A 14,825-nucleotide genomic window follows, 5' to 3' on the forward strand; every position below is an offset into this window, starting at 1 on the left:
CTGAACATTTAACAGTGTTTCCTGAAAACCCTCTCCTGTCTGATCATTTCCTGATAACATTTATACAGTGGGGCAAAAAAGTATTTAGTCAGCCGCCGATTGTGCAAGTTCCCCCACTTAAAATGATGACAGAGGTCAGTAATTTGCACCAGAGGTACACTTCAACTGTGAGAGACAGAATGTGAAAAAAAATCCATGAATTCACATGGTAGGATTTGTAAAGAATTTATTCGTAAATCAGGGTGGAAAATAAGTATTTGGTCACCTCAAACAAGGAAAATCTCTGGCTCTCACAGACCTGTAACATCTTCTGTAAGAAGCTTTTCTGTCCCCCACTCGTTACCTGTATGAATGGCACCTGTTTGAACTCATCATCTGTATAAAAGACACCTGTCCACAGCCTCAAACAGTCAGACTCCAAACTCCGCCATGGCCAAGACCAAAGAGCTTTCGAAGGACACCAGGAAAAGTATTGTAGACCTGCACCAGACTGGGAAGAGTGAATCTACAATAGGCAAGCAGCTTGGTGTGAAAAAATCAACTGTGGGAGCAATCATCAGAAAATGGAAGACATACAAGACCACTGATAATCTCCCTCGATCTGGGGCTCCACGCAAGATCTCATCCCGTGGGGTCAAAATGATCATGAGAACGGTGAGCAAAGATCCCAGAACCACACGGGGGGACCTGGTGAATGACCTGCAGAGAGCTGGGACCAAAGTAACAAAGGTCACCATCAGTAACACACTACAACGGCAGGGAATCAAATCCCGCAGTGCCAGACGTGTTCCGCTGCTGAAGCCAGTGCATGTCCAGGCCCGTCTGAAGTTTGCCAGAGAGCACATGGATGATACAGCAGAGGATTGGGAGAATGTCATGTGGTCAGATGAAACCAAAGTAGAACTTTTTGGTATAAACTCAACTCGTCGTGTTTGGAGGACGAAGAATACTGAGTTGCATCCCAAGAACACCATACCTACTGTGAAGCATGGGGGTGGAAACATCATGCTATGGGGCTGTTTTTCTGCCAAGGGGACAGGACGACTGATCCGTGTTAAGGACAGAATGAATGGGGCCATGTATCGTGAGATTTTGAGCCAAAACCTCCTTCCATCAGTGAGAACTTTGAAGATGAAACGAGGCTGGGTCTTCCAACATGACAATGATCCAAAACACACCGCCCGGGCAACAAAGGAGTGGCTCCGTAAGAAGCATTTGAAAGTCCTGGAGTGGCCTAGCCAGTCTCCAGACCTCAACCCCATAGAAAATCTGTGGCGGGAGTTGAAAGTCCGTGTTGCTCGGCGACAGCCCCAAAACATCACTGCTCTCGAGAAGATCTGCATGGAGGAATGGGCCAAAATACCAGCTACTGTGTGTGCAAACCTGGTAAAGACCTATAGTAAACGTTTGACCTCTGTTATTGCCAACAAAGGTTATGTTACAAAGTATTGAGTTGTATTTTTGTTATTGACCAAATACTTATTTTCCACCCTGATTTACGAATAAATTCTTTACAAATCCTACCATGTGGATTCATGGATTTTTCTTTCACATTCTGTCTCTCACAGTTGAAGTGTACCTCTGGTGCAAATTACTGACCTCTGTCATCATTTTAGGTGGGGGAACTTGCACAATCGGTGGCTGACTAAATACTTTTTTGCCCCACTGTAGATTTCATGTTATTAATACTCACATATTGGAACCTATTATTCAAGTAACTATTTAACCAAAATTGTACAACACCTCTTAAACCATACCTTTCACACTTCCGTAAAAGTAAAGAATGATCTATCGTATCAAAGGCTTTACGTAAATCAATGAATTTTGAGTTTACATTGTGCCTCCGAGCGTCTGCACTTTGGGTCCACCATTGCTGCCTGCACACAGCCTTCATAACAGAAGATCGCAACCAGAACATGGACCCCGCAGACATTTCCACCTCGGAGTTCAACGCCGAGATGGTGTGGATGGTGAGTCTTCTCGACCGCATTGCCCAGTCACAGGATTTACGGACTATGGCAGTCGGGCTAAGTGCAGTAGATGCCATTATTCGGCATAACACTCAGCTTTCTCAGTTTGCTAAGGACACTAAGTTGGAGAACACCATAACTGCCTGGAGAGAGCAAATCAGGGCTGGTGAGCTTGCTCTCTCACTCACTAAATCTTCCCCATCACTGCTTCAGCAAGACACACACTCCCCACCTGCCTCTACGCTGCCACGGACTTCCTCTCCTTCAACACACCAGCTGGGACATTGTTCACCTGCCCGTTCGCCTGCCTTTTTCCTGGCAGCTATGTGGTTGGAGGATCAGGAGGAGGTCTCCATTTCTCCACCGGTTCCTGTTCCCTCATCTAGAAGGAAACAATGCCACCGTCACTCCTCTCCTCAATCATCTGTTCTGCTACCTGTTGTTCCTGCTGGGGGTTCTGGAGTACCGCTCCAGCCGTCTTCAGTCTCCGCTGGAGGGTCCAAGTGGCCCGTTCAGCCTTCTGTCTCCGCTGAAGGGTCCGAGGAACCGCTTCAGCCGCCTGTTCCCGCTGGAGGGTCCGAGGGGCCCGTCCAGCAGCCTTCCTCGCCGTCGCCTGCAGCGCCTTCCTAATCTGGTCCAGCCTCCGAGTCTTCAGCTTCGCCTGGTCCAGCTTCAGCTACAGCTTCGCCTGGTCCTGCTTCAGCTTCAGCTTCAGCCTCGCCTGGTCCTGCCTCACCTGGTCCTGTGACGGCCACGCTGCCGTCCGGACCACATCCTGCGGCTCAACATCGCCGGCCTTCTTCCAGGCCTCTGATTCAACGTCCTCGTCCTGTCCAGCCACCTTCCAGGCCATTGGTCTAACCACCAAACATCTGTCTATATTCTGCTCATCAATAACTCGTCTTCGTTCTTTCTATTGATCTGTCCTTACTGAAATGACTCCACCCTGATGACTCCACCTGTGGCTCAGCAGGTAGAGCGGGTCGTCTGCTGACTCCTCCCACTGGCGTGTCAGTCTCGTACCAGAAGAAGCTTTGAAAACAAAAATTTAAAAGTGTTGAGCAACAAGTGTCACAGCTTTTTGAATGTATCAACTTCTTTAAAACATTTGGGCAGCCGTCGAGCTTTAAGTTGCATTTAGTCGACACAAAGTTCCCACAGTGACAAACATGAGGTCGATGACCCCCTACGAGCAAACACTTAACTTAATCATTCAGACTTTTAAGTTAGTTTAACTGGTTTACTTCTCTTCATAATGTTGAGTCAATCTTAATGTTTCTGAGCTCCAGTTGGCACAGCTCTCTCTTCTTCTATTCACAATATGAGCTCAGATTGTTCCAGTCACTGCTCTTCTCTCACAGTGGGTGAACCTGACAGTGTTACAGTCGTCGCCCACAAACTAAACACACAAGAATCTGTTTCAGACAAACACTTTAGTAACACACACACACACACACACACACACACACAAACACACACACACACACACACACCCCTGTAACATTTCATGAAGTGATGGCAGTGAACATTTCTGAATCCCAACCATAAGACAACAAAGTAAACACAGTGATGACATCAGAAGGTCCACACTGACTGACGTGTCTCCTGTACATGTTCCATGTTTGATACTGATCACTGATGTTTAATGACTCACGTGACGCTCTGACAGGAACAAAGAATGTAGAAAAACCTTTAATGAAACCTGAGAAACAGTGAATCCACTGATGACTGACACTGTCACGGCGGGGTGCGCCGATAAGTTTAGTTTACAGGACCCAGAAGCAGACACTTCTGGACTTGCTGACTGAACAGAAGACGATCCTTTATTTAGATGTTGGCACATGAAACAGCATGAAGCTATGAAAACTAAGAAAACTGTGAACACTCAGAAAACTAAAGGACTAAGAAGTGAAAATACTACGACAAAGTATGAACACTGAGTAAACTATGACGTAACACTATGGGGATGCAAACAGACGACCTGACAACGAAACATAGAAAACAGAGGACTTAAACACACACATGAGGTGATCAGGAGAAGTGGAGACACACGAGAACACAGCTGACTACAATGAGACACAATGACCGTACAGGGGAGAGTAACACTAACTGCAATGAACAAAGAACACCAGACTCTTCAAAATAAAACAGGAAACAGAGACATGGAGATAAAACATGACATGAACTTAACATAACCACATAGACATGAAGCATGACAGGTAGACGCACGAACCAGGGAGACTGAGTACAGGGGAGATGACAGAAACAACAACATGAACTTGACAACATAAGACACACACATATAAAACACATGAAGGGCAAGGGAGGCTTAACACAAGGGTAATATAATAACAAACGAGCTTGGATAACTTAATGAACCTAAACAAACAAACATCTAAATAAACTAACACTCACCGACCCAGGACCGTGACAGACACAGAGTGGGTGAGTTCAGTATGAGATGAGTCCGGCAGCACTGAGGGTCCACAGATGGGAGAGGCTGTCCTTTAAGGAGGTTGGACATGTGACACATTTGTCTTTATGGTTTATACTAAAGAACAAACTGCACTAACTCATAGATTTGACCTGAGGAAGAGTCGACTTTAACCCCAAACGTTATTAAACTAACCTAAATCTAGCCGAGTAGTTCTGCTGCCTGAACCTGACCAAAGTGTAACTGAAACACATTAAAATACTAAACTGACTCTGACTGCTGTGAGTGTTTGAAGAAAACGTCTGTGTTCCACAAAGCTGAGAGGTCAGCGGTCCCCCACAGGCTCTCTGTGATGGTCTGATCAGCTTCAGTCTGAAAACAGTGATGTACAAAACGATGGAGAACACAGCAGGTGCAAAGACAGACTTGACGAAAAGGCAATAACAAAAGTCCGAGGAAATAAACCAAAGGAGTGAAAGGGTTAGACCAGGGGTGGGCAATTCCAGTCCACGAGGGCCGGTGTCCTGCAGGTTTTAGATCTCACCTTGGGTCAACACACCTGAATCACATGATTAGTTCGTTACCAGGCCTCTGGAGAACTGCAGGACGTGTTGAGGAGCTAATTTAGCCATTAAAATCAGCTGTGTTGGTTCGAGGACGCATCTAAAACCTGCAGGGACACCGGCCCTCGTGGACTGAGACTGCCCACCCCTGGGTTAGACCCATACGAGTAAGGACGTTAGCGTGCTGCCCAGCTTTCGTCACGCACATATTTATAATTATATGGTCCTAAGTTTTAGTGCAGACACTCACGAAGTGTTTAGTAACTTCAGATCCTGCAACAAGCCCAGCTCCAGTTTCCTTTGGTGACTTGAACTCTTCCATTTCACAGCTGTTGTTAATTTTTCTTTATCTCCAGTACAGGCCAACGCATCTATTTGTTGTCTTAGGTTGTTAGTATTACACAACATTTTCAGATCTAATAGAAATAAAATGAGTTTCATAATTCATTGACTTTATTGTCTTTATTTATAACTGGCATCATTGTTTCATTCTCTTATAGAGTCTTACAAGAAAGGCAAAATTGTTTTCCATTGTGCTTTATTAGCTGCTTCAGTAAAAACAAATCAACAATGCAACAAAAAAACAGTTTGCAAAACAACAAAGTGGAAAACAGTGATTCATCACTTGGTTGCTTCAATACAACACGTGGGCACATACATGCAGGACTTTTGATGATAAATGACACAGCTGCTCTTAAAAACTACATTATGGCCCCACTGTGTATGTGTGTGTGTGTGATAGCACATAAGGGCCATTTGTGAAGCTAACATAAGTAACAAAGTGATGTTACTAGTATTAAATTGATTTGGTTAAAAACTGTGATCAATACAGAGAATAAAGTAATCTGCCAGTACAGAGGCCAGCAGGGCTTCTGGAAGGACACACTGTGTGTGTGTGTGTAGTTATTAAGGTGTTAGACCTGCTTTCTGCTGCTCTCTGATTGGTTATCAGTCGTTGCCTCAGAGTTTTTGTGGGGCGCCCCTCATTAGTGTAAGTACAGACTGAGCTGTTGGAGCTTCGTGTAACTGCAGGTAGTTAAAATAATAATGAATAAATAATAAAAGTGAGTTTGCACAGTTTGGGTTTTGAAGACGCCTCAGATTGATGTGATTTAGTGTAACGCTTGTGCTGTTAATGATGCTGTCGAGTTCAACTCTGATGGACCCTCATCTGGATGCATCACACCAGCTGCTGTTTTTCTCCTGTGATGTGAAAGGACAAATGAATAGAAACACCAGGCTGTGTGACCTATAAACTAACTGGATCATGTGCACACCTTTGATGGAGATTGTATGATTATAACTGAACAGCCTGTTGTGCAGCGTAAGCATTGTTCAATGAACTGACACATTCTGTGGATGTTGGCTGCGCATCAGGACATCAGGAAACCAGAAACAGGAACCTTATAAATGCAAATAAAACAAAAACAAGACAAAAAATCACTGCCAGGATAAACTGAGGTATGTGGGCTCACATGAAGCTTCCAGAGAAACCTCTAAACCTTCACTTTAAAATGCTCCGCTGCATCTGAAACGTCCCCCATCACACAGGCTCCACCCACCTGGCACAAACCGAGAGATAAACCAAACCACAGCATTTTGTCAGGCATTATCTTAACCCTAAAAACCTGTTTGTGATCAACCAGGCATCACAGGTGTGTGTGTGTGTGTGTGTGTGTGTGTGTGTGTGTGTGTCCTCCTCAGGGTTCAGCAGGATAAAGAGAGTCACTCATGTAGCTGTCAGTCCGTCAGCTTTAGCTCAGGAAACGTTTGTGTCTCAGTGTTACGACCCGGCTTGAAATGACCGTAACAAGAGCGGGGTGTCCCGTGACTTGAGATTTAAATGAAGCTATTTCATTACTGTATTTCTACACAATGCAAATGTGCTCATAGACGAGTTGGTGCTCCGTGTTTGAGGCTTTAAAGCTTCGTCCAGCGTTACTGTCTGGATTTGAAATGTTGCAGGATGACGTCGAGTGCAGAGGGTTTGCAGCAATGCTCACACAGACACATAATAATGGTGAGAATAGTCTCTGGGTCAGGACGTCCCAACAACATATCCTGAACTACACTGTGGATCTAATGGAGGCCATGGAGGGAGATGCTTTTCTTTCCTGTCTCTCACAGAAGGAGCAGAAACCAGGCGAGGTCAGACTGAACGGGGAGGAGTCACAGCAGACTGTGTGGTTCTGGGAGAAGACGGCCATAATAATCTTTGTTACTGTCACATGAGCTGTACGGCCCAATGAGGGTCATCCTTGGTGTGAGGCAGACTGTTGTGTCACACTGCGCTCCAGTGCTGTGAACTTGTCATTTCAACTGCTGCAGCAAATTCAATCTTTTTAAAGGACAGAAATTTCTCCTGAATTCCTTCTGGAAAAATTGGATTTGACATTGTCCAGCTTAAGCATGGCGCTCTGAAGGAATCTGCACTTAATGCCACCATACTGTATCTCAGCCACTGCCTGTGATTATCTCACAGTCACGCTTTGATCTGCAGACACGATTCATCGTACTACAAATAACCACGGCGAATAGTTCCTCACAGGCTGAAGCCATGCTGGATTTGAAGTCCCTCTGTCCTCTCACAGTCAGTCAGGCTCTGTGGGAGCTGCTGACAGCTTCCTCTGCAGCATCAGGCTAACAGTCAGCTGCTGCCTGAGCCTGCAGACCGGTCAACACTTCAACGCTCAGAAGTCGGTGGATATGTTCCCAACAGTCAGGTCTATCCATGCCTGCTCTCACGCAGGGAACTCCAGGTTTTGTGTGAAAGACGGAGGCAGTGTTTCCTTAGCGTTGCAGTAACTGCACCTCTAAATAAACAAGCCCACTCTGGTGAGAGATGGATGGGTTTCTGGTCTCCAACACAACAATGTTCATGCTGTAGCCACACGTTACTGCTGCGTCAGCGTCCCCTCGCTTCCCTCTCGCCAGTTTCTAAACACCAGGCTGGAGGCTTTAAGATGGGACTGTGTGAGTGACTGGAGGCTTCATCCATCTCCTACATACAGCCTGTGCTCCTTGTTTCCATCTCAGATGTGCTCTTACTCCAGTCCATCTACAGCCACCGTGTACTATAGTGAACTCTGCTGCAGGGTCATGTGTGCTGATCTGGAAACCGTCTGTTCCTCTTTCCTCATTTTGACTCTGATTGAATATCACAGCATCTTTACACATCTGTGCTCCAGATGTTTCTACATTTTTATTCATATGAAATATTTGGGAAGCATTTTTATTCCTAAGAAGCAAATTAAAAGTCTGTTATTCACCTCAACACACCGCCTGTGTGTGTGTCTGTGTGTAGATCTGCAGTCATTGTTGTGCAGTGAGCTCATGTTCAATGAAAGCTGCATTTAGCTTTAGGGTCATAGGTCACTCCCAGTGTGACAAACGTTTTGAAGCTTGTGACATGAACGTGCATCAAACTAGACTATGTGGAAATAAACCGAACGCCAGCAGGTCAATGATAAAGTTAAGCCCACTTTAGTAATTAGTTCCCAAAACACAAAAGAACATCAGTAACATTAATAACTAACGCCTAACATTAAGCGCTCACACCTCCAGGTGGTTCAAGGGGACAGTTGGGGGGAAACTGGCCCCAGCAGGGCGCAGCAGCAGCACTCGTGGTTGTGAGATCAGGAAATCCAAAGCGTCCAATCAGGTCCCCACAGTTCATTCCTGGTTCTTTGCCTTTACCTGCTCTCACAAACTAAACACTGTGTTTATAGAACCTGTCCTGTCTGACAGCTTTTCACATCTGAATTATGATCTGAATGTTCTGTTGGAACAAACATGTTTGTCTTTGCAAGAGCAGAAACTCTCTGCAGGCTCCTGTTGGTGCTGTTTATCTCTTTATTTATTCATTTCTATTATTATTATTGAGATTATTACTCACAGCACATGTGCAATATAACACTGTGAGAGCTGACAGGCTGGAAACAGGAAGCTCTTTGTGACACTGTGATAAATGAAGCCACAGCTTCAATGAAATGTTGCTCTTATTTTACACTTTGTTTGGAATCATCTGGATTACAGACGTTTTTAAATCAATCTAAACTCTGTGTTTTACTTAAGTAAAGTTTTATTTGTATAGCACCTTTCAAGACAAAAATCACAAAGTGCTTCACAGAAAAGCTAAAACAGAAAAACAGAAATGAACCAAAAGCAAGTTTAAAAAGATTTTAGCTGCTTGTTGAATGAAACCACTGAGTCCACACATCTCCGGCTCAAAGGAGTCCAGAGTCTGGGGGCCACAGTCACAAACGCTCTATCGCCTTTGAAACAACTTTAACTTCAACAACATGGAGAAAAAACGTTTGTTTGTCAGATGTGACTCTTTCTAAAAGTTCATTGTTCAGCTGTTAAATTAAAGTGTGATCATCAAAAACATGGTTCAGCTTTCAGTGAGTCACATTCAGTGTGAGCAGCCAAACATGATGGCAGACTGCCACAGATCACTGCTGAGGAAAGAGGAGGCGTTCAGCTTCCTCATAGTTTCACACCTGCATGAAGCAGCCTCACCCTGACAGCTTCAAATCACTGTGTCAGCTGATCACTTCCTGTCCTGTGATTGGCTGGCTGGACTTCATCCTGCTTGCAGGGATTTGAACACTGTGGACGTCCAGTTCAGTGAAGATTTAAATGAGCAGATCAGCAGAGGGTTAGAGATGAGTTTGTGCAGGGATCATAAGGGCTCAGAGTCCTGTGGAGTTTTTATGATGAAAATATAGACGGAGATTAAAGAAACACATTTTCACTGTTTGTCAGAAAGATTCAAAAAGGATCATAAATGAAAAAGCTCCAGTGAGTCCAGGGCCCTTCTTGTGCTGCTCTGAACCCAGAAGAACGATAATACAAATGAAACCTGGTAGATGGACGGACGTGTTGGGCCTTCCATTAGATAGAAACATGGAGCAAACATGTGGCCGGTCCATCGGCCCAAAAGGCCCGTATGCTAGATTAGCAGTCCAGCCCTGACACAGAGAGTGTAAAGATATTAATCAGGACCACAGGCCAGTTCAGACCCTTTTTAAGGTTCAAGAATCCCCAGATTTTATCAGAGCACCCCTAAAAACAACCATGTTAACAGCAGTAATAATAGCATATTTCAGTGTTTCTTTCTGGAATTATCTTCAAATGTTATATTTTCTTACCTTGTCTCTTGACGACAGCACAGACAGACTCGAAACACCAGCTTCAGGTGTCATCAGTCCATTCAATGGGCGTCATTAGCAGTAACCAGTTCATAGATGCGGGCCAGTAGGACCTGCTACACCTGCTAGTTTGTTCACAAGGTTGTTCTCATCCATCCAGGTGGAGGATCACTAACAGGAGGATGGGAAGACTCCAGAATCCACTCTCACTGGATTCTGGTGGAGTGTTTACAGATAAGACCATTTAAATGGACAGCATTTATAGAGTTTATCATCCTCGTACTGACCCAGGGTCAGTGTGAAATACAATCCTAGCTGTGTGAACAAAGTCTGGCTCCTTTAATCCTGCATGACAAACCTCAGGATGCAGGTCAGCTAGAGACTTTGAAGTTTCGTAGCATTGGGCCTGATGATGGTGTGTAGAGCCTCTACTTACCTTCTACACTGTGTTTTTGTTACTAATTTATTCATAAGTTTTGCACTGTTTGCTGTTGTTTATCAGTCGGGTGTAGACAGATTTCAGAGGAGCAAAGAGGAGCACTGTTGCTTCATCCTTAACACTTTAAAGCAGAACTGGATGGAAATCAAAGGTCCTTGAAAGCTTTTTCTGCTCCCGACCCTCAAAGCCAAACTTCACCCATGAGAGCTGACGGATACGATTATTAAAAAGTGACGTTATCAGAAACAAAGGTGAGCAACAATACTTAATATGTGCTTTTACATAACTGTCATTTATATATCCGTCTTGTTCATAAACAGAAGTTTCATTTATCGTGTGGGACTGCTGAGTCACCTCACTTCATTCATTCTCCACACGATGTTCATTTACAGAAACCTTTCAGAGAAACTGATTTCTCTACCAAAGTGTGAACCAGTGTTTCCATAGATTACTTCTTATAGGAAGGTCAGTGTTTGTCCTGTTTCTGTTCCTCAGGTTCAGTAAATATCAAACACTTCAGTGGGTTTTCTCTCACATATATTTTGTGTTTGCCCTGCGATAAACTGTCCTGCTTTTGCCCCGTGGCAGCTGGGACAGGCTTCAACCCTGAAGTGGAAATGTTGTATTCCAAGTATGTAATCTGATCATTTACAAAGTCAAAGTCTCTCATCAACATGTAAGTAATGATTATAAAAATGGGAAAGCAGACATAAACGTGACATATGAGGACAGCTACATGTAGTGTGTTTGCAGGTCTATCAGCACATAGAAGAGTTAAAGTCTGATTCAGTGAACCCTGATTGGTCCAGTCTGTCTGGATAAATTCAGTTAGCTGATCTGTGACCATTTATTCACACATTTTCTTAACTAATGATTCAGTTCAGGATGACAGAGGGGCTTTAGCTGGATATGTTCAATAAATACACCTTACAAAAGTCAACAACAAACCTGCATCCATGTACGTTGTTGTCCACAGGATGAGAACATCCAGATGATCAAAGTGGAAGACTGTGTGTTCATGCCTGTGTCTATCAGAGGAGGCTGGAGGCTCTGAAAGGCCCCCCCACCAGTTCCTGCTGAATCAAAGCAGCAAACTTCGTGCTACAGGCTACATTTTATTTAATGGTAGAAAAATAAGGTTTCATATAAGTGGGTAGCAGATGTTATTACCCATTTGGAGCCCACTTCTACTATCAGAGATTTCCTGGAGACGATGCAGAGGGCTTATGAATTTATCTTGACTAAGAGTGAAATCTTTTTGTGCTCACAGCACTTTCAGTTCAGTTAAATGTCATGTATGTAGCAGCATTTCACAACAAGTGGTCTCAACCTGCTGTCAGAATCAGACATGATTTATTCATGACGTCAGGACCCTCAGTGAAGAACAGGCAGAGACTCTGATCAACAAGCAGGCAGAGCCTCACCGAGGAGCAGCCTGAGACGACCACCGAGGAGCATCAAGCTTCTCCTTGAGGAGCATCCAAAGAGCCTGTCAGACGAGCAGACAGAGACTGTTTTTGTTCTACATCTTCTTCCTTTATCTCCTCCTTCTGGTCCAGGCTCCCAGTCTTTCCAGAAGAAGAGAGAAGCACCTCTCCAACACCTGCCACCACCTGTTAAACCCACAGACCAGACATCTCTGCAGTCTCTTCATCCACCTGCTGCCACCTCCCAGTCTTTAATGTCAATCCCTGACTTCAGTTAAGAGGACTTTGTAATTCAACCTGATTTCATGTTTTTGGTGTTGTTTGTTTCAGGAAGGCAAGGCAAGGCAAGTTTATTTGTAAAGCACAATTAAACAACAAGGTGATTCAAAGTGCTTTACAGAGACATTAGAAACAAAAACAAATAAAAGGCATAATTTAAAATTGATTAAAACAAGCAAGCAAACAAACTAACTAATTAACAAACAAACTGCCACCAGAAGTTCTTAGGTGGCTGCCTTAAAACTGTTTTTCATGCTCCTGTGTCGCATACTGTTGTTGGAGCGACAGTTGAGGCTCATCAGCGTCGTGTTTCTGGCACAGGTTGTGTTATTCACACCTGTTCGCGCGATCCGAACCCTTATCGTAAGGGGAGCTACCAGTCCCTCTGCGGACGAGCTACTTTCTATTTTAAATTCCCTGAATTTAAAATACTCTCTAGACCCAGTCTAGACCCAGCTGGGGAGCTACCCAGAGCTCTACAAACAAACAAACAAAACAGTATATAAAATCAAAACAGATAAAATCAGAACAGTAGATAAAATCAGTAGTTAATATACGTTTTGAAATTTAAGCTTAAAAGTGTGGATTTGGTGCTTTATTCAAATGCAGCTGAGAATAGGTGAGTCTTCAACCTGGATTTAAATAAACTGAGTGTTTCAGCTGATCTGAGGCTTTCTGGGAGTTTGTTCCAGATATAAGGAGCATAAAAGCTGAATGCAGCTTCTCCGTGTCTGGTTCTGACTCTGGGAACTGATAAAAGACCGGATCCAGATGACCTGAGGGATCTGGAAGGTTCATACCGGGTCAGGAGGTCACTGATGTATTTTGGTCCTAAACCATCCAGAGCTTTATAGACCAGCATCAGAACTTTAAAGTCTATCCTCTGACGGACAGGCAGCCAGTGTAAAGACCTCAGAGCTGGACTGATGTGGTCCACTTTTTTGGTCTTAGTGAGGACTCGAGCAGCAGAGTTCTGAATGAGCTGTAGTTGTCTGACTGATTTTTTAGGTAGACCTGTAAAGATGCTGTTACAGTAATCAAGCCTACTAAAGATGAATGCATGGACTAGTTTTTCCAGGTCCTGTTGAGACATCAGATCTTTTATCCTTGAAATATTTTTGAGGTGATAGTAAGCTGACTTTGTTATTGTCTTAATGTGTTTTTCTAAGTTTAGGTCTGCATCCATCACTACACCCAAATTTCTCGCCTGGTTTGTGGTTTTTAGATGTGTAGATTGAAGTTCTCTGGTGACCTGTAATCGTTTTTCTTTGGCGCCAAAGACTATTACCTCAGTTTTGTTTTTGTTTAGCTGGAGAAAATTGTGGCACAACCAGTCATTAATTTCCTCAATGCATTTACTAAGGGCCTGTACAGGGCCTTGGTCTCCTGGTGACATTGTGATATATATTTGTGTGTCATCTGCATAGCTATGATAGTTTATTTTGTTGTTCTTTATAATCTGTGCCAGTGGGAGCATGTAAATGTTAAACAGAAGGGGTCCCAAGATGGAACCTTGGGGAACTCCACATGTGATACTTGTCTGCTCAGATGTGAAGTTACCTATTGATACAAAGTATTTCCTGTTTTCTAAGTATGTTTTGAACCAGTTTAGTACAGTTCCTGAAAGACCTGTCCAGTTCTCCAGTCGTTTGAGTAATATGTTGTGGTCAACTGTATCAAATGCTGCACTGAGATCCAGTAAAACTAGGACTGACATTTTTCCACTGTCTGTATTCAGACATATGTCATTAAACACTTTGGTCAGAGCAGTTTCAGTGCTGTGGTTCTGTCTAAAACCTGACTGGAAGGCATCGTAGCAGTTATTCTGTTTTAAGAAGTAACTGAGCTGTTGAGAAACTGCTTTTTCAATGATCTTACTTAAAAATGGGAGATTTGAGATCGGCCTGTAGTTGTTCATTTGTGTCTTGTCAAGATTGTCCTTTTTCAGTATAGGTTTGATTACAGCAGTTTTTAGTGGTTCTGGAAACACACCTGATAATAAAGAAAAGTTGACGATCTGTAACAGGTCTGACTCTAGAGTCTTTGAGACCTTTTTGAAAAAACTTGTTGGCAGGACATCTAAACAGCAGGAGGAGGAGTTCAGTTGACCTAAGATGTCCTCCAGGTCTTTGCTGTAATCGGGTGAAACTGTTTCATGGTGTTTAAACAGTTTTTTGGTGGACACAGTACATATCCTGGATCTGCTGTTGATGTACCAATAGCTTGTCTAATTTTTTGGATTTTTTCAGTGAAGAATTTGGCAAAGTCATTGCAGGCCATGGTCGAATGAAGTTCAGCTGCCACTGACACAGGAGGGTTTGTTAGCCTGTCAACTGTAGAAAATAAGACCCGAGCATTATGGCTGTTTTTAGTGATGATGTCAGAGAAGTAGGACCTCCTTGCACTCCTCAGTTGTAAATTATAAATGTGAAGTTTCTCTTTATAGATGTCATAATGAACCTGGAGGTTTGTTTTTCTCCATCTGCGCTCAGCTTTCCTACACTCTCTTTTTTCATTTTTCACCAGTGTGGAGTTTCTCCATGGAGACTTTTTCCTTCCA

At 43.7% G+C, this 14,825-nt stretch overlaps 1 protein-coding gene and 1 long non-coding RNA gene across 4 annotated transcripts in view; both read right to left on the reverse strand.

The window, feature by feature from the left end:
- Positions 1-14,825, reverse strand: part of LOC113016447 (uncharacterized) — a 180,127-nt gene that overhangs the window by 32,188 nt on the left and 133,114 nt on the right. The window lies entirely within an intron of this gene.
- LOC145425904 (uncharacterized) lies at positions 5,411-7,015 on the reverse strand. Its single transcript, XR_013906671.1, has 2 exons — positions 6,245-7,015; positions 5,411-6,170 (listed from the first exon to the last, which is right to left on the reverse strand). It is a non-coding gene; the product is annotated as an uncharacterized LOC145425904 (long non-coding RNA).

The sequence above is a fragment of the Astatotilapia calliptera genome, chromosome 3 (assembly GCF_964374335.1).
Source record: "Astatotilapia calliptera chromosome 3, fAstCal68.1, whole genome shotgun sequence".
NCBI classification, from domain to species: Eukaryota; Metazoa; Chordata; class Actinopteri; order Cichliformes; family Cichlidae; genus Astatotilapia; species Astatotilapia calliptera.